Source organism: Sarcophilus harrisii, chromosome 1, assembly GCF_902635505.1.
Source record: "Sarcophilus harrisii chromosome 1, mSarHar1.11, whole genome shotgun sequence".
NCBI classification, from domain to species: domain Eukaryota; kingdom Metazoa; phylum Chordata; class Mammalia; order Dasyuromorphia; family Dasyuridae; genus Sarcophilus; species Sarcophilus harrisii.
The window spans coordinates 575,828,445-575,847,888 of record NC_045426.1 but is presented as its reverse complement, the minus strand read 5'-3'; the positions used below and the strand labels follow the sequence as shown (position 1 = coordinate 575,847,888).

Genomic DNA, 19,444 nt, shown 5'->3' with positions numbered 1-19,444 from the left:
ACAAATTGTAGCATATGAATGTAATGGAATACTATTGTGCTATTAAAAATGATGCACAGGGAGATTTCAGAAACACCTGGAAAAACCTACATGAGCTGAAGCTAAAGTGAGCAGAACCAGGAAAACACTGTATGCAGTAATAGCATCATGCTGATGATCAACTTTGATAGACTTTGCTCTTCTCAGCAATACAATTATTTAAAAACAATTCCATGGATTGTGGAAAATGCTATGCACATCCAGAGAAATAACTATGGAATCTGAATGAAGATCAAAGGATACCATTTTAAATTTTGTTTTTTTTTTTCCTTTCTTGTGTTTTTCCCATTTGTTCCAATTCTTTCACATGACTAATGTGGAAACATTTAATATGACTGTACATATGTAGCCTGTATCAGATCAATTGCTATCTCATGGAGAGGGGAGAAGAGAGGAAGGAAAGAAAATTAAAACAAAATATTAAAAATGTTAATGTTGAAAATTAATAATTTAGGGGAAAAAAGAAACTATAGGAATGTGTTGTGCATAATCAGAATTGAGATTTTGATGTAATCTAAACACCAAAAACATGGTGCACATGATCATAATGGTTTGTAGCTGCTGTAGGTATTGATGTAATTACTGTAAAAACAAACTTTTGTCTCAAATATTAGAATGCTTGTTATCATGAAAATATACTTGTAATATGTATTTTAACATATTTAACAAGTATTGAACTATCTGCCAACTAGGGGAGGGAATGGGGAGGGAGGAAAGGAAAATTTGAAACAAAAGATTTTGCAAGGGTCAATGTTGAAAAAGTTACCCATGGATATGTTTTGTAAATAAAAAAAGAAAAGAAAAATATACTTGTAATATAACTGGACAATTATTTACTGCTTAAGGCATCATTAAATAATTTTTAGCATGAATCTTTTGGATCATTATTGTGAGCTCCTGTGGGGCTCAAGAACCACTAAATGGTAACCATGGACATAGTGGAAAGAGCACAACATTTCTTCGGCTTAAGCCCCTTACTTCCCCCCTCTGCCAAAAAATGTTGGAGAAATCACACTATCTGAAAAATCCAATGTACTGAAACCAACTTCTCTTGAAAGCATACAACTCTAAAGTTTACAATACTAAAGGTAAAAGTTTTATTGAATAAACAAAAAAAAAATCAAAGTAAAACCCTTAGAAAATACACAGAAACCCTTCAATGAAGGACTGTCTCCCAAAGATCCCCTTAAATGATTTCTATAGCCTGTCTTATACCCTCTGCTAATGGAGTGGTTCCAGGGGTGAAGTTCACTCTGTAGTCCCCAGTAGCTCCCAGCAGGTGTTACCAAGCTCTTATATTCCGTCTTAGCTCCTTCTACTGATCCATTATGTTCCCAGCAGGTGACATCAAGGTTCTCCCCGCTTTCCCCCCCTTCTCCCTTTCTCCTGTTCTGGCTTATAGACTCAGACTCACAGAATGTGGGAAGAGATTTTAGAGATTATGTAATTTAATTCCTACATTTTACAGGAGAGGAAATTGGAGAGCAAAGAAGGAAAGGTACTTGCTCCAAGATCAGACCACTAATAAATGGCAGAATTGGCATTTGAATATAGCTCTTTGAATCTCTAACACAAGTGCTTTTTCCACTAATGCCATAGTTCTCATTTAGTGGTTGGTGGGCCCCAAAGGAGCCCATAACAATGTCCCAAAAGAATTATGATAAAAATTAGTTAATGGTGCTTTAAGCAATAAATAATTGCCCAATTATATTACAAATTTTGTAACAACAACCATTTGCATATTTAGGCATTATAATTTTGTTTCTGCAGCAATTACATCAACATCAGCTACAAATCATAATGTGCATTGATTTTGGTGTTCATACGGAGATTATATTAAAATCAAATCACTTCCAACTAGGCACAACACATTCCTGTAATTTTTCAACCTCATCTAATTGTTTCCAAGTTGCTACAAGGATTTGTTGTTCAAAGGCAAACCTGTTCATAACAGATGGTCAGGCAAACACACATATCCTCAATCATTTGTATTCTGTATACTGTACCAAAGTAACTCCTATTTTCTCTTATGACCTTACCTTGTTACTTTTCCTGGTAACCATATCTCATTACCTGTGTGATCACATGATCAAGATATTGCTAATGTTTCTTAAAGTACAAACAGATTCTTTGAAAACCATAATCTCTAAGCATGTACACTACAAACTCATTGGGGAAGCAGATTTAAGACTCATCTGGTGTTAAACCAAATGATGCAAACTTTTGTTCAAATTCCAACATCAAATTTACATCCAATTATCATATGTTAAGCAACTTCCAAGTTGTAACTTTTCATTAAAAATATTATTTTTATCCAATAAATCTTAAATAAGAAAATTTAATATTAAGTTTTGCAAATAATAATAAGGATATGAGGTCTTGCTGGGTTGCTTTTTTAAATTCTTACAGAATCTCATAAAATAGTCATATTTATTTTATAATTAGAGTATAGAATTATATTTTTTAGTTCCATGATTACAGGTAAGATAGATTTTACATTTTATAATTATAATTACATGATGTATAATTTGCAGTTTTTGGAAACAAGAAAATCATTGTGGTTATTGCAAACAATGAACATAAAAGAATATAATGAGTATATTCAACTCTTCTGGGGGTTCACAATATTTTTTGTTGTTGAAAGAGGTTCTCAGAACCACAAAAACACAAACAATAAAAACTATATTGTCTCATGCTCTAGTTCCATATTACTCCCAGAAGATGGCTCCGGACATAGTTGCCTTATTGATGCTGCAGAGTTACCACTGACCCATCTCACAACTCAAATGAATCTATGACCTCATCAATTTGAGGTCAAACCCATTCATGCCTGCTCTCCTTTTTTGTTGTCTCCTGTATTGTTGATTATATCCTCTCAAAAATGTGCCATACAGAGTCTTTCCAATGTCCTAGAGGCCTTCCTCATTTTCTCTTGTCAGGACATCAATAAAGTACTTCACCTGTTATCCCGCGTTTTTTGCCACATGGGAAGTGTTCATAGTCTATTCCTAGAATACTCTTCATTGTTCTTCATTGGTTATACATTGCAGCCTGCTCACGTCCATCATGCAGTTCTCTATTGACTTCTATATGATGTTAATTTTTAGTTCTTCTGAAGAAGTTATGTTCCATATCTTGATGTGATATAGTCACACTGGTAGAATGTTAGCATTCTGAGAGAGAGAGAGAAAATAGTTTAGAAACAAAAATGTAAGCATTGTAAGCTTGGATTTAGCAAGAATAGCTTCTGTTTATTAGGAGGGGAAAAAAAAAAAACCTCTTGACAAGCATGACTGAAATTTCTGGAATTCTTATCTCTCCAAATTCTGCAAAACACTGGTGAAATATTTTATTTTCTGTTTCTTCTTAACTCCAAATTCATATGGCAAAGATTTTACTTTCAAGTTTTTGTTTCTTTAAATTGTTCCATAATGTTTAATGTTTTTCATATAAAACTATGACTAGTCATAATTCCTATGAGATTCCTATCTATTATTGAATGTAGAGTGACTACAATGGAGGAGACCCAGAATAGTTTGTAGTACACAAAAGTAAACAGAATTTTGAATCACTTTCTAAATTATTTAGGATTTTTTTTCTGTCTTGGGGGCTCTGAGCTATTATCATGAAAATCTTACAGTTTGGGTTGCATTAGTAATACAAGTTCTAAATAGCAAAGTAGATTGGCCATGTAATTTTTTTATTAAAGCTTTTTATTTTCAAAACATATATGCATGGATAATTTTTCAACATTGACCCTTACATAGCCTTATGTTCCAAATTTTCCCCTTCTTCTCCCCCACCCCCTCCCCTAGATGGCAAGTAACCCAGTATATGTTAAACATGTTAAATCCAAAATAATGTAAACTTATTTATACAATTATCTTGCTACACAAGAAAAATCAGATCAAAAATGGCCACGTAATTTAAGATCATTTGTCCTAGCCTTTGCATAATAAATAAATAGATTTGAGATATACAGAAGGCTGGGTAAAATCAAGAGACTTCCTCAGTAGCAGATAGCCACAGGCATAGTTTATATTATTCAATTTTTTTTTGAGATTTTGAGATTCAAAATTTGAAAAAATTGAGATTTTTGAGATTTGAGATTTGTTCTTTGCCCTAGTAACGGAAATAATTTCAGCTCTAACTTAGGGGAAATAATATCTCTCCATCTCCCCAACCCCTCTCACAAGGTGCTGAGGGAAAAAGTGAACTTGCTCCAAATCTAAAATGAACTGTCCGTCATCTTAAATCAAACCTTGCCAGATACTGCCACCTGCTGGTTACAAAAATAATATTCTCCATTACATAAGAGAGGTTAAAGTTGTATTTCATCTTGATCAGCTGGTTGCTATTCTACTGCCTTTATAATAAGTAATACTTTTTGCATAAGGAACTAACCTGACAGTTAAGCAGATGACTCAAAACCTTGATATCCTTCTTTGCCTCTGACACTTGAAAAAGTACTTATCCCACTAAGGATCCCAATGACTCTTCAGTTCTCTCTCTAAAAATTACTTGGTATTATTCAAATTGCTCCAGACTGTCACAGGTTTTTGCTAGTTACCAGCCCTTCTCAAAAAAGAGTGTTTTTCTAAGTCCTGGGCAGGAATGCCACTGGGAACATCATGAATTTTCCTGAAGCTCCTGGGAAAGGGAAAGCTAACAGCTTCTCCGTGGTTAGCCAGAACAACAAAATCGTGCTATAATCATAGTGACATGGGCTCAGAAACTCAAGAGCAGTGGTCCTCAAAGTGTAGTCCAAAGAATTGTTGGGGTCTCTGAAACCCTTTCAGAGGATCTACAAATTCAAAATTATTTTTTATTTCTAATATAGTAAATAGCCATAAATATAACCCATGTGAACAAAAACTCTGAATAGATCCTCAGTAGTTTTTTTTTTTTTTTTAACAACATGAAGATACTGAGAACAAAAGTTTGAGAACCACTGTTCAAGAGGCACATAGGGATATATAGGCTTGAAAAGATCTTAAGAGGTAATTTTAATCCAAAGTCTTCAGTTTACAGGTGGGAAAACTGAGGTTCTCTTACCAGAATCACACAGCTAGTGTCAAGGACAGGATTTTAAAGGACAGGTCCTCCTGATCACCAAATTGTCTTCTGTAACTTTTTTTTTTTGGTGGGTTTGGGAAGTGGGAAGGAGCTGGGCCTGTGATCTCATTGGTGTAGAGAATGCCCAATGAGGAAACTATTAATGAATAATAATAACAACAACTAGCATTCATATAGTCCTTTAAGATTTGCAAAGTGTTTACATACGTTAGCTCATTTGATCCTGGAATCATCTCTGAGATAAGTACTATTCCTTTACCCATTTTACAGATGAGGGATCGAATGAGTAAAGAAATAACAAATATACCCAGAGTCACTATTAGGAAGTATCTGAGGAAGGATTCAAACTCTGACATAGTTTATCGACTAGGCCACTGCTCCCTCCATTAAAACAGATCATCCATTGATCTGTAGCTTATACTCGGAGGATTTCCTAGGGCTCCCTCAAGGTTAAATTAATAGGCAAGGTCACACTTGTCACTGAGACAAGATTGGCATTCAGACTTTCCCAATTCCAAAAGCACTTTTGGTCAATAGATCACTTTTCTTCTAAATCATAATTTAAAACCTTTTTTTAATCATAGCTTTTTATTTACAAAACATATACAATACTGACCCTTTCAAAACCTTCTCCAAATTTTTCCCTCCTTCTCCCCACCCCACCCCCAGTTGACCTGTTATGAGTTAAATTTAGAAGTTCAGTTTTCCTGCTAATTAGTCAATCTCCTATCCTTGCTTCAAGAAGATTTCTTATCCTTGAGGGAGACAAGTAGACAGCAGGGATACTGATCTACTGTCTTCACACCTTCAAACTATCCATCAAAGATATCTGATTTGCTACCCAAAGAAGTATGATCCACTATCTCTAATCTTGCAGGTGGACTCAAATAAGTATTTCTTAGTCACAGAAGGAAAAGAGGTTGTTGCCAGCCCTTCATTCCCAATTTCCAACCAATAATATTGTCCTCCATGGCTCAGCTCTGTAATCAATCACATTGATTACCATTTATGATGTCAAGTTTTTCTAACCAATCATAACTTGTTCCCCCCCACCTATGAAATCCTATTATTTGTTCAGCATTTTCCTAAAAATCTGTGAAAGAGAGCTGTCCCCTTCATTCAGGGTCCTAGCTTTACTGGAGAAGAAAAGATTCTAATTGCTGATAAATGCATGCTTTTTAAATAAAGTGTTCAAAATTGTGCCTCAGTTTACCCAATTTTAATTATAACAGTACCTATTTATAGGTGCACTTGTCAAATCCTGCAGAAGCTAAGATGCTCTGAGGGGGAAAAAAAACTTGTTTTCATTTGAATCTCCAGTGTCTAACATAGTATCTCATGAAAGGCAAGCATTTAATAAATGCTTGGTCATGAATTAATTCTTCTCTAGCAGAGCCTACTCTTGATTGTTTCTTCTGAGCAATTTCCATCATCTATAAAGAAGCTATAAATATTTATACATTACAAATCTATAATTGTTTTTAGTTCTTCAAAAATACTTGTAACCAAAATAACAAGTAGTAAGTTGGCACTTCAGGAATCAGGGTGCGAGACACCCTGGTATGGATGACCTAGGGTTAAAATTGTGCCTACATGGTAACTCCTAATAATATACCTTTTTGGATGAGGTTAAAAGGAGTCCACCTTATTCCTGAATTTCTTTCTGGAGATACAAACATGGAGCATACAAAAGCAGTGTCTGTATTAAAATCTTTTCTGTCATTAATACCTTTGATTTTTTTTTTTTTTAAATCAACCTTGCTATTGCTTTCATCCTATTTCCTTCCTGGCATTTCAAGTTTCTTTCCTTCCTTGGAGAAAATATTTGCTTGTTCCCTCTCCCTTTGGTTATTATACAGCAAGTTTGCTTTTGGCTGGAAGCCACAATCCCCAAATTCTGTGCATCCTATAAAAGCAATGCAGGATGTGTACATACTATGACCTAAGAGGAAGACCATGCTTTCAGGGCTATTTTGCACCACCAAATTTTCTCTTACTTTGAGAGTTTCCAAGCATCTTTTTGTATACTTGAATACTCCATTTGGGGAGCAGGGAGGTTTCTTTGAAGAAACCTAAGGACAGTTGCTAGTGAGGATACATGCGCGCGCACACACAAGTCCCTGGTCCTCTCTCCCAGTGGCTCCCCCTTTCTCCTCCCCCACCTCCATCTAGCCAAAGCACACCTGGAGTATTCAAACTCAAAGCTGGCAGCCCTCTTTATGCCTGAAATTTTCTTTCTCCTCCACTATTCACATCCCAAGAAAAACTTTTGACTTAAAATGTATAATTACTCACTTGCACCAGTAAATAACGTAGCTAAAAAAAAATAAATATCACCTGAAAGTTGTTTAATTCATACATGGACCAAGTCTTAGGCTATGGGGTAAAACTCACCCTGCAGTGCCCCCTGCTGACCAATCCTACAAGGATTCGAGGGAACCCAAATATGAGAATCACGAAATTGAAGCCCCAAAATAACCCAGCAGATCATTTTAGTGTTGGACAAATGAAATTTAAATGAGAGCTCTCTAGCTGAAAAACAATTTTAGGTTGTGTTTGAAGTTTCCTTTGATTTCCCCCCTCTCTCCCAGATCTCCTTCCTTAACTACATAATTTTTTAAAACTGAGTTAGAGTCATAGCTCAGAAGGGATCTTCGCATACTTGTAAAGCCAAGCAAAGGGACAGGAACATTCCTGTTAAGACAACGACATCCAGGGAGAGATTGCAGGGTATAACTCAGAAAGGGAAGCAAAAGACAACCTATTCCTTTCCAAAAAGGAACTCTTGGTTCCTGTGCAGAGGAGTCACTCACTTGCCCCAAATGTCTTTACTGAAATGCTCCCTTTGAGCTAATGAGATGTTTTTTGAAAATGCAGGCATTCCCTATGTGTATTAATGAACAAGGTTAAGCTACTGGATAAGAGAAGGAAGGTGGCTGATGTAGTACCTGAACCCTTCAAGAATGAGCTCCTAGGGGTCCTCAGACTTTTTAAATAGGGGGCCAATTCATTGTCCCTCAGACTGTTGGAGGGCCGGACTATAGTAAAAACAAAAACTTTGTTTTGTGAGCCTTTAAATAAAGAAACTTCATAGCCCTGGGTGAGGGGGATAATCGTCCTCAGCTGGCGCATCTGGCCCGAGGGCTGTAGTTTGAGGACCCCTGTGACTAGAGTGTCAGAGGACACACAATAGAAGAATGTTCCATGGTCAGGCAAGAGAGCTGCCATAATCATAGATTCTCAAATTAGAAGAGATCTCAGACAGTCTGTAGAAAATACATATTAAGAGTCTTTTGTTTTAGTCATCTTAATCTTGTCTGACTTTTCTCAACCCCATTTGGGGTTTCTTGACAAAGATACAGGCAAGGTTTGCCATTTCCTTCTCCAGCTCATTTTACAAATGAGGAAACTGAGGCAAGTAGGGCAAAGTGACTTCTCTTGAAGAGTCTTCCCAACTGCATGCCTGGCACTCTATTCACTGTGCCACCTACTTGCCCTATTAAGAACCTACTATGTGCCATTAGCACTGTGCTAAAATGCCTAGGATACAAAAAAGGCAAAAATAGTTCCTGCTCTTAGCAAGTTCACAGACTAATGAGGCAGACAACATGTAAACAACCACACATAAACAAGCTATAAACAGAATAAGTTGGAAATGTACAATTGTTGCACTAGCAGTAGCATTAACTGGGATGAGGAAAGGCTTCTCATAGAAGGTGGGATTTTATTTGGGACTTGAAGGAAGCCAGGAAAGCTAAAAGTGGAAGGGGGAAAAAAGAAATCCAGGCATAGGGAACAACCACCAAAAATATCCAGGGCCCAAGAGTTGTAGTGTCTTCTGTGACAAGCAAGGGGGCCAAAGAAACTGGATTGGGGAAATAGAGAGAGGATGTGGAGAGAGTAAGTTATAAAAAAGATTTGTTGTATAATAATGTTGTATAATAAGAATTGTTGCTTATCTCCAATTTATCCTGCTTATCTAACTGATCAGATTTTTCTTTCTAGCAAGGCTGAATGAAAGAATGCATGAGCATTTATTAACTATTTACAATGGGCCAAGTACTCTGCTAAGATAAGGACACAATACAAAAGATTGCCCCTGATAAGGAACTCACATTTTAATAAAAGATAATATATACAATGGAGATGAGTATACTTAAGCCAGAGAAGAACGAAATCATAGGGATGGCTAAAGCAGTCAGTGGGCAATTGATTAGTGACTTACCCTTTTAAGAAGCAATAGTAATCTTGCTGGAATTATGCCAGTACCACCAAAGGTCATACAGAACTTTCACCAATAAGCTCTGCCTTGGGCAGGAGTGAGAGATCCAGATGGAATATATAGGAAACTAATCAGAGATACAACACAACGGGAAGATAGCATTTTTGCAGTTCTACTCATTACTTCTGGATCTACATTCTAGAGTAAAACAGAATATTAAGGTTATTCTTCAACAGGACAGTTTTTCAAATACTTGAAAATAGCTATTATGTTCTTCCAATAATTCATCTCTTCTCCAGATTAAATATCTCCAGCGCTTTCAACCATATCTCAAACAGCATGAAGTTGGGCCTTTATCCACAATGGTTACATTTCCCAGGACCCTTTCCAGCTTATCTGTGTTCTTCCTAATATGTGGCACACAGAACTATTCACAAAAGAAGGGCATAACTCGATAGACAAATAACCTCAACATCAGTTAGGCTTAGAGGCTGTTCTATCCTTATAGAATATCTTACTATATTTACCACCTATATTTACACAGCTATAAGCACTTTTTGCTTTTCAAATTACTTTCAGGTACATTCAATTTTCACAACAACCAACAACCCTGTGAGGCAAATTAAGACAGCTAATTTCTTTCTGTTTTGCACCTGAAGAAACCTGGGAACCAAGAAGTTAACTGACCCCAAAATTACACAGCTATTTAAACAGCAAACTTTGAAACAAAATTTGTGTCCTCTGACTCATCCATTGGTCTTTATCTTACACCAGGGTTTTCTCAGAGATAAATCCCTTCTTCCCTCCCTAATAACTTAAAAAATAAAATAAATAGGAACTTAAGAGTTCAGGATTCAAAAGGTTACCTTTCCCTTCCACCCACCATTTATGTAGAATCATGTAACACCTGTATCACAAGAGCTTTTATAGAATGGGAGACTCAGGCAAACACCTACCTATCCTGGAGTACATCTCAGAGTTGACCAGGCTGTTGACATCTTTGAACATGATTTTCAAGAATCATTTTTAGAGGCTTCTGGGAGAGAGAAAACAGAGGAGGAGAGTTAGATTATCCATCTGCTCTGCCCATTTTGGGTACCCTTCCCCCTACCCTGCATCCTCAGTGCACTGAGATTGTTTTAGCAAGAAGGAATAGTCCAATTTGTGAGGTGACCAAAAGATGCATGACAGCTAAGAATGATGGTAGGTGAAAAATGCAAGCAACTAAGCTTAATAATTAATAAGCTCCCTCTCTAGATAAGAGAGCAGCATTCTCACCCCATCTACTGCCCAATTCATTCAAATTCTGTCTTCCATCCCTTGTGGCCAGAGGAAAAAGAAAGAAAAAAGCTAATTCTGCCTCTGCATTTACTGCCCACAATCTGTGACATGTATTAGACTATATATGTTTAATGACTAACTCCTTTTGTATGCTGTTTTCTCTCCTTAGATTATATGTAGGCTTCTTGAGATCAGGGACTGTCTGTTTTTATTTGTATTTGTATCCCCAGCACTTATCAGTACCTGACACATAATGTCGTTGTTCATGTTCATTGTTTCCAAGACACTATTTTCTGTCTTCCCCTTCTCATTTTGCCTTCAATGTTTCCCAACATCAGGTCTTTTCCAGTGACTGGCACATAATGTTGTTGAATTGTTTCACTAGTGTCCAACTCTCCAGGACCACATTTGGGATTTTCTTGGCAAAGGACCTAGAGTAGCTGGCCATTTCCTCTTCCAACTCATTTTACAGATGAAAGATTGAGGCAAACAGGCTTAAGGCACTGGCCCAAAGTCGCACCACTACTACACGTATGAAACCAGTAAGCATCTCAGGTCCTTCTGACTTCTAGGCAGTTCTCTATCCACTTTGACAACTAACTGCCCCAAGGGTGTATATAATAGGCACTTAATAAGTGTTTACTAACAGACATGAAGCTACTAACTTTTTCCTATCAAAATTAACTATTTCCCCCATCATTGTTCACCAAATTTTCATTTCTATCACTTAATACTCTTAATAAAAATTTAGTGATTGTAAATCCTTGCTTGTGCTGATAGTAGGTACAATTTCAAAATGAGATTTTTGATCTCTTAAAATGATAGAATACATTCAGGAAAGAATAGGGAGGAGCTGACTATGATCCCATTTGAAAGTATCAAAAGTAGGAGAAGAAATACTGATATCATATTCCTAAGCAAGCATGAATTTTCACACATGGGAGCCTAAAAGCAGAGATGAACCTTTGGGGTGAAAGTGAACCAAATTTGGACAGGATAAGGCTCCTGAAAAGATCAAGCTACAAATGGATGCCCAACTTAAAACCTACCATGAAAAAAGCAAAACCTTTAAGCAGGCATTTACTGCTCAAGTCAAGACAAGTCAAAAAGGATCTACTATACTAAGTGCTAAAGATATAAAGAAAGAAAAGAAGAAAAAAGAAGTCCATGTGCTCAAGGAATTCACAAGCTAATGAAATCCACTAACACAGCAGCTCATGTAAGGGACTCCACAATCTGAGATCCCTTGATAGTACTGGCCCAAAGTCAGAAAGACTTGGGTTTAAATTAAGCCTCAGAGATTTATGAGTTGAGGGATAATACCTATCTCCCAGAGTTGTTGTGAAGATACACTGAAAAGCACTTAGCAGGGAAATAAAGGCCCAAACAAAATAACCTCCACTCTCAAGGAGCTTACAGACTATTGGTCCAAACAATATACTTGCCCCAACCATCTACTTATTGGTCATGTTACCAAAAAAAGGAAAGGAACAAAAAAAAAGAAATAATCACCTATAAATGTAGGTGTTTTGGATTTGTCAATATGATATTAATGTTATTATTATCATTATCATCACCGTTCCTTCTTAGGATAATTAAATAATTTGTTATCATTTTACTATTATTTATTAAATTTTAGTTTAATGATTTTTATTATTTTAATATTGTGTATTAAACTTTAATTTTTTAATCCATTAAGACTTAATTTAATAATCAAAGATATCACTCCCAGTTAATTGTTCAGATAACATTCAGCAAGCCAATCTTTCGTTCAACATTTGAACCTGGGATGCTAAGTACCTTATAAGGGACTAATTTCTGTTATTGTTTTCTACTATTTCTTTTTACCTGCTGTTTTCCATTTCCCATGCTCTTCATTTCTCCATCTGAGACATGAAGAACTTAATCTCTATCCAACACCAAAGGTATTTCTACTAGGTGATAATGACCCAATAAAAGGTTAACATCCCCATCTTTCTCAGCATGTCCTTCCAGTTGCCAAACACCCTTCTATTGGCTGATTGTCCTTCACACCTACTACCTTCCCTGAATAGTATGCCATACTCTGTATATTCTCAATAGGAAGCTGTTTGGTCTGGCACTTAAAAATCTTCACACTTCATCTTTCCCTTCCATGAAGTCCAGTCCATAAGCAATTATTAAGTAGCTAATTAGTGCCAGGCATTGTGCTAAGCACCGGGGACACAAAGAAATCCAAAAGACAATCCAATGGGAGGACAACATGTAAACAGCTATATAAAACAAGATAAATAAATTGGAGGAAATCAACAGAGGAAAAGCACTAACATTAAGGGGGATTGGGAAAGGCATCTTGTAAAAGGTAGAATTTTAGTTGGGACTTGAGGGAAATCTAGGAAAGCAGAAGCAGAGATAAGGAGGGAGAGAATTCAGACAAGAAATTGAAAATGAAAACATGCAGGTTGTTTTATGTAAAGGAATACAAGAATTTCACTGGTTTGAGAGAGTGAGTAAAGTATAAGGAAACTGGAAAAGTAGGAATGGGTTGAGTTTCAAAGGGCTTTGGATGACAGAGAATTTTATATTTGATGCTGGAACTGACATGGAGCCATTGGAGTTTATTAAATTGGTGGGGAGAGGGAGGAGGTGCCATGGTCAGGACTGTGCTTTTGGAAGATTAATGTGACAGCTGAGTGAAGGCTGGATTGGAGTGAGACCAACCAGAAGATTATTGCAAAAGTCTCGGCATAAGATAATAAGGATCTAAACCAAGGAGAGGAGCAATGTCAAAAGAGAGATAGTGTATACAGAAATGATCAAAAGAAAAAGATGTTCTAGGATTGAACATACCATAGAAAAGCCTATAGATCATGAAAGTTGACCTCAGAAAACCTCAGTTCAAATCATGGTTAATCTACTTATTAGCTATGTAACTAATTTGAACCTGGATTGAAGATGATTTGGGATTAAGTCCCCCCCCCCCTCTAACATTTATTAGCTGTGTGACTTTGAGCAACTCACCCTCTCTGTTCTCAATTCTTTCGTGTGTCAAGTAGGGGTTGTGCCCTCTGACCTCAGAGATATCTGCCAGCTCTATGATCTTACAATGTTCTGGTAAGTCATTATCCTTTGTGAGTTTGTTTTCTGATTAGTGAGGTTTTGCACCGGTCCCATATTCATCACAGGATCATAAATTAAAACCTGAAAGGGATAATAAAAGTCATCAAATCCAGCCCCATTTACAGAAGGGATAAAAAAAACAGTGAAGGTAAGTGATTCATAAACTTAGAGCTGGCAGGTATTTCTAAGACCAGAGAGTATAACCCCTAACTTGACACAAAAGAACAGAGAGGGTGACTTGTTCAAACTCATAGCTAATAAGTGTTAGAGAATAAGTATCATGATCCAAAGTTATCCTAATAGACTTGAGCATTGTGCTGAATTTTAATAAAATGAAATTCAATGAAGATTTATAAAGCTTTCTAGTTGGATTTCAAAAACATCAGTGATAAAAATACAAAATGAAGAAAGGTATTAGAAATCAGTATCTCTGCTAAAACATCTAGAGGTTTTAGTAGACTGTAAATTCACATGAATCAGCAGAGTGATATGGCAGTCAAAAAAGCAAACATAAACTTGGGCTTCATTAAAAGAAACAAAACCTTCTGGAATAAGTAAACAACAGCCCCTGTGTACTCTGCTCTGTGTTCAGTTCTGGAAACTATTGTTTAGGAAGAGTGTCAATGAGCTAGAGAGTATAAAGAGAAGCAAACACCAATGAGGAAAAGACTTGAATCAATCTTATATAATTATGAATGAAACTCACTTCTCAAAGTGATAGCTCACTTGCATGAAACTCTCTTCCTTGGTGGAGCTTAAGTATTCAATACTCTGAGTCCACGTGAGGGATAGAATTAACAAGAACTTAGAGATCTTGGTTTTCAGACATCCACATCTGAGAAAGCAGTCAAATGATTCCAGCCTCTCTTCAGGTTTCTGAAGGGAGAGAAAGACTCTGGGAATGAGCTAACACACAAAGATGTTGGATCACCCAATCTTAAATATTGAGGTGGGTGGCAGAGAATTAAAATGCTAGGTTTAGGTGAGAGGTCTTGACTAAAAAATAATAATACAACTTAGAAAATGCATAAACCTAAAGATAACCTAGGAGAAAAGTAGGGAACTTGGTACTTCATTTTTCTTACCCACCAATGGAAACTTACTAGTTAAGCACTAGATGTCATCTGAATGCCAGATGGAAAGCAAAATTGGCAGCCTCTCGGTGTAACCACCAATATGCTGAACTTTACTTCATTAAAGTTTATAGAGTGCTTAGAGATCCTGGATGAAAAGAGTTAAAGAGGTGCAAAGGGTGTTTTTTTAAAACCCCTATTACTAATTCACCACTGTGGGGCTGCTCACAAAGAATTGGTTTTTTTTTGTTTTTTTTTTTTTAATGCCTCATATTTTTAAGGCACCATTTTAGACTCTGCTGCTTGCTTTGGAAGACTAACCCAGAGTTTAATAAATGTTCCTTTTGGGAAATCGTTCTTGATTTTCAGCCTAAATAGTACTTTTCTTTGTTCTACACTTTCCATTCCTCTCCTCCATTCCTCCACTTCTTTACATTGCCTTGAAGACTCCTCTCCTTGAACATCTGCATAGTTTGAATACTTAAAGATAATTATAAGGCCTCCTTCTCTTTGTCCAACTCTACACACCTAATTCTTTTAATCCTTTCTCATAAGTTAGTCCCTACAGTCCCTTAATCGTTTTGTTGCCTTGCTCACAATTCCCTATGCACAGAACTCTAGTATGTTGTGGTTATCCTGAATCCACAAAGCTACAGTAAGCTGTGGTTTTTCCTCAAAGCTAGGATAATATGGTATTTTCGTTCTAACAAATCCCAGGGAGAGTTATTTTTATAATAGGACTGCTTTACTAATTTAATGTTATCCAATATTGTTAATTATTTAAGTTGAGGAGTTTAGCTTGCACTTTTTCCTAATAGCATGGTAGATCTCATTATACAAGATTAGTTTTGCCCTCTTCACACCTCTATCAATCCCCAACAAAAATACAATATCAGAAAAATGCAAACAGTCAACACTAGTGAAAAATATGTATATGTTTATATTAGCCATAATCCATTCTCCCTCATCCTAGATTTAAGTAAGAAGCTTTCCCACTTCTCCACCTTGTTTCCCACTTCTCCCACTTGCATCTGTGGGACAGATGCAAGTATACTTTCCTTGACTCAGTGACTTCTCCACCAGTCATTTTCTAGGTGGCAGACAATCATTTCCAGGAGCCCACTAACCAAGGTAGCCCACTTTAACTTATTAGGAAGGGATTAATCCCAATTCAAAGGTAGGTAATATAGGAACTATTATACTCAATTTTTTTCTTTACATTTTACAGATAAGGGCAGGGGGCTCTGAGAAGTTAAGACTGAAGCATTAGATTCCAACTATCACTCTATCCACCACACTAAGCTATTTAAACAGAACTGGGTAAAAGGACAGACCTTACAAAATACAGCTACCTCTAAATTGACTCAAATTCATTAATGGATTCTTTGGGACTAGTTATTTGCAAACAAACCAAATTGTAGTATCATCCATGCCACATTTGCCTCACACAAAAGAGTATCATAAAAGATTGTCCAATTTAAGTTAAGGGAAGTAACATGAAAAAAAAAAACAGGAATAAACATGGTATTACAAAGAGAGGTTAAGAAACTGGAAGATCTTAATGGAGATAAGGGGTCAATGATTAAAAGGAGAAATGTTTGGCTATATTTGAGGCATGTGGGGAAGGGAAGAAAAGTTGTAGAAAAGAAAGATTATTAATGCGATAGTGAAGAATTTTGTCCCAGTCTCATGGGAAAGATGGAGTTAATGAAAATTCTTGACCAGGGCAATAACATTAAAAAATCCATGCTTAGGAACCTGATTCTGGGAGTGATAAGAAAAAATGAAGTGAAGTAAAAATTAAATTCTGAAATAAGATAAACTTGGAGGAGTCCAAGAAAGGGATGGAGGTCCAGGATAGGATGGTGACATTGGCTATAGTGAGTAAGAGACAAATTCATGAAAATTAAAAGAATCAATAAGATTTGATTATAGATATTATATATTGGAAATGATAGAGGGAGAAAGTGAAGATGACTTCCAAGTTTCAAATATCTTTAACTAAGGAATTGAAAGTGCTGACAGAAACAGAAAAAAAGAAAAAATGATTCTGAGTTGAAAATGCTAAGACTATCATCTCTCTTGGTAGACGTAATGATTGATTCCAATCCATTTTCAAGTCAGTGTTCCATTCATCTTGTAAATATTTGATACATTGTCATCTGGAAGAGAAATAAATATATATGTCTTCAAAGATCATAACTTAAGTAGGAGTGATAGGAGGTAACATCTGACACATTATAAGGAAGTACTTTCTAATAATTACAAGAAAATTTTGAAAAAGATGGAATTGTCTGCCTCATGAAGCCTTCCACTGATGGAAATACTCAGGATGAAATTGAATGACCCTTAATAGGCAGTGATGTTGAAATTATTCTTGCATCAAAAAGAAAGCTAGACTAGATGAACTCTATTATCCCTAACTCAAACAATTTATGAATCAATGACTAAAAGAAATCAATGAACTTAATGAAGTTCTCAGGAGGAACTGATGAAAATTTAGCACTTAGATAAAGACAATATACTTGACCTTCCCTTTATGGTCCTTTTATTTTTATGAGAACCTGTGTTTGAATAGCTGGGAAGGAAAGGGTCTCTTGGGTAGTCAAGCATTTGTGAGTCTTTTGTTTATGATACGCCCTTCCCCCCCAAAAAAAAAACCTCTGTGTGTGTGTGTGTGTGTGTGTGTGTGTGTGAAATAGTAAGAAAGAGTCAAAGAACTAGGAGAGAGCACTAAGCTACACTGACTAAACAAAATTCTCATAGACTTCCATGATTTTTTGAAAGATGTTGTCATCACAATAAACTCAGTAAGTTCTTTAGAGGAAATCATTAAAAGAATAAAGAGAGAGAAAAATTCTGAATTGAATCAGACATCAAAAAAAATCAACATATTCCTCATCTGTTTCCCTCGTCCAAATATACCTCTGTATGGACTGTCTCCTGCCTTGGAAATATTGCCCTGAGTACTGTAAAATAGAGAAGTCATAGATTCACAATGATTTTTGTACATGGCTAAGCCACATACCCATCCAAGTTACAAACCGAAAGATTGTATGGGAATGACGCTTTGCCTCTGTGTCGCCCTGACATCAGACAGATGTAGTGCTGAAGAAGCATCAGAATAGAAGAGCTGCAGGAATTTACACTTCCCAGCTTTTTGGAGTCCAAGGGAAGTCATGGCGGGGATCCAGTAGCACAAGAAAGAGTGACAATAGCCTTGCTTGAATATTCTGAAGTTGTACAAAATTAAGTACTCCCAATTATTGTTTCATTCAAAATTTACAGAAAGATTTATTATACATACTGATAGTCCTATAAGTACTAGCTGTGGAAGAGAATAAGTTTTTTGTGCAACTGTGATCAAGCAAGATTTTTTGAGGCAAGAAAAAAATGCCAAGAATTAAGTATAAAAAAAAAGGGCTCAGTATTTGTGGTGAACAATGACAGTGATTAATGTGGATCTCAAGTTCATATTACCACAGAAGAAAATCTAAGTTACCTTGATGATGTACATATAGTGTTTGGTGAAGTAACAGAAGGAATGGATGTAATCAAGAAAATTAGTGAGACATTTGTTAACAAAGATGCACCTTAAGATCCATTTGATGACCCAGCTGGTTTACCAATTCTTTTGATTAATCACCACAACTAGCCAAGGAACAACTAGCTAGTGGCCAAATAGGAGCAGATAAAGAAATCAATGATGTCAAAGGGAGATCAATTGACAAAACTGAAGAAATAATGGCAGAGAAGGAGCAAAAGTTCAGATTATTCTTTTAGAAATGGTGGGAGATTTACCTAATGCAGATATTAAACTTCCAGAAAATATTCTATTTGTGTGCAAATTGAATCCAGTAGCCACGGATGAAGATCTGGAAATAATATTCTCAAGATTTGGACCAACCATAAAAAGCTGTAAAGTTATTCATGACTGGAAGATGGAAGAGGCCCTTTGTTATTCATTTTATTGAATTTAGAAAGGAAGAAGACTGTGAAAATGCCTTTTTCAAAATGGATAATGTGCTTATAAAGGATAGAGAAATACATGTGGATTTTAGCTAGTCTGGTGCAAAAGTTAAAGAGAGAGAGAAAATGGGTAATATGTCAAAAATGATTTCCAAAAATATGAAAAAGAAAATGAGGGGAAATCTTCTAAATTTGTTCTCAAAGATAAAGTAAAACCTAAACAGAAGACTGGCTTATAAATTTGTTCTAATTTGACTTACAATAATTAAGATCTTGTACAGAACTAATTAAAGCAGAGACTTTTTCCCTTTTATTTATTTAAATCTTTCACTGGAAGAATATAGACATTTTCAATTAATATAAAGTATACAAAAGACTCAATATAAGATTTTTTTTATTTTCAAAAGAAAAACTGAAAAGTAATTTGCCTCCCATCCTCACATATTTTACAGTGAAGAAGTAGAGCCCCATAATTCAATCAAGAAAGGGAAATCATAAACTAACTTAGCAGCTGAGGAATCAAGGTTAGACTATATGCTTCTTGAGACTAAGACCATTATTATGTGGATGAGAAAACTGAAGTTTAGTGAGTTAGGTGATCAGATCTCCTCTACACCACCAACTACTATTGCCTTCCCTCTGAGAGCACTTTTATCTGCTTTATATAGATCTTATATGTATCTAC

General features: G+C 36.0%; 1 long non-coding RNA gene and 1 pseudogene across 2 annotated transcripts; one reads left to right on the top strand and one right to left on the bottom strand.

Moving 5' to 3' along the window:
• Nucleotides 1-2,396: 2,396 nt before the first annotated feature.
• Nucleotides 2,397-15,003, bottom strand: LOC116420667. 2 transcript variants are annotated; one of them, XR_004231057.1, is made up of 5 exons: nt 14,424-15,003; nt 13,619-13,798; nt 10,294-10,373; nt 9,341-9,535; nt 2,397-3,212 (listed from the first exon to the last, which is right to left on the bottom strand). It is a non-coding gene; the product is annotated as an uncharacterized LOC116420667 (long non-coding RNA). The 2 variants fall into 2 exon arrangements; XR_004231058.1 differs by lacking the exon at nt 9,341-9,535 and having other exon boundaries at nt 14,424-15,002.
• Nucleotides 15,004-16,652: 1,649 nt separating this feature from the next.
• LOC105749363 lies at nt 16,653-18,998 on the top strand (annotated as a pseudogene).
• The last annotated feature ends 446 nt before the right edge of the window (nt 18,999-19,444 follow it).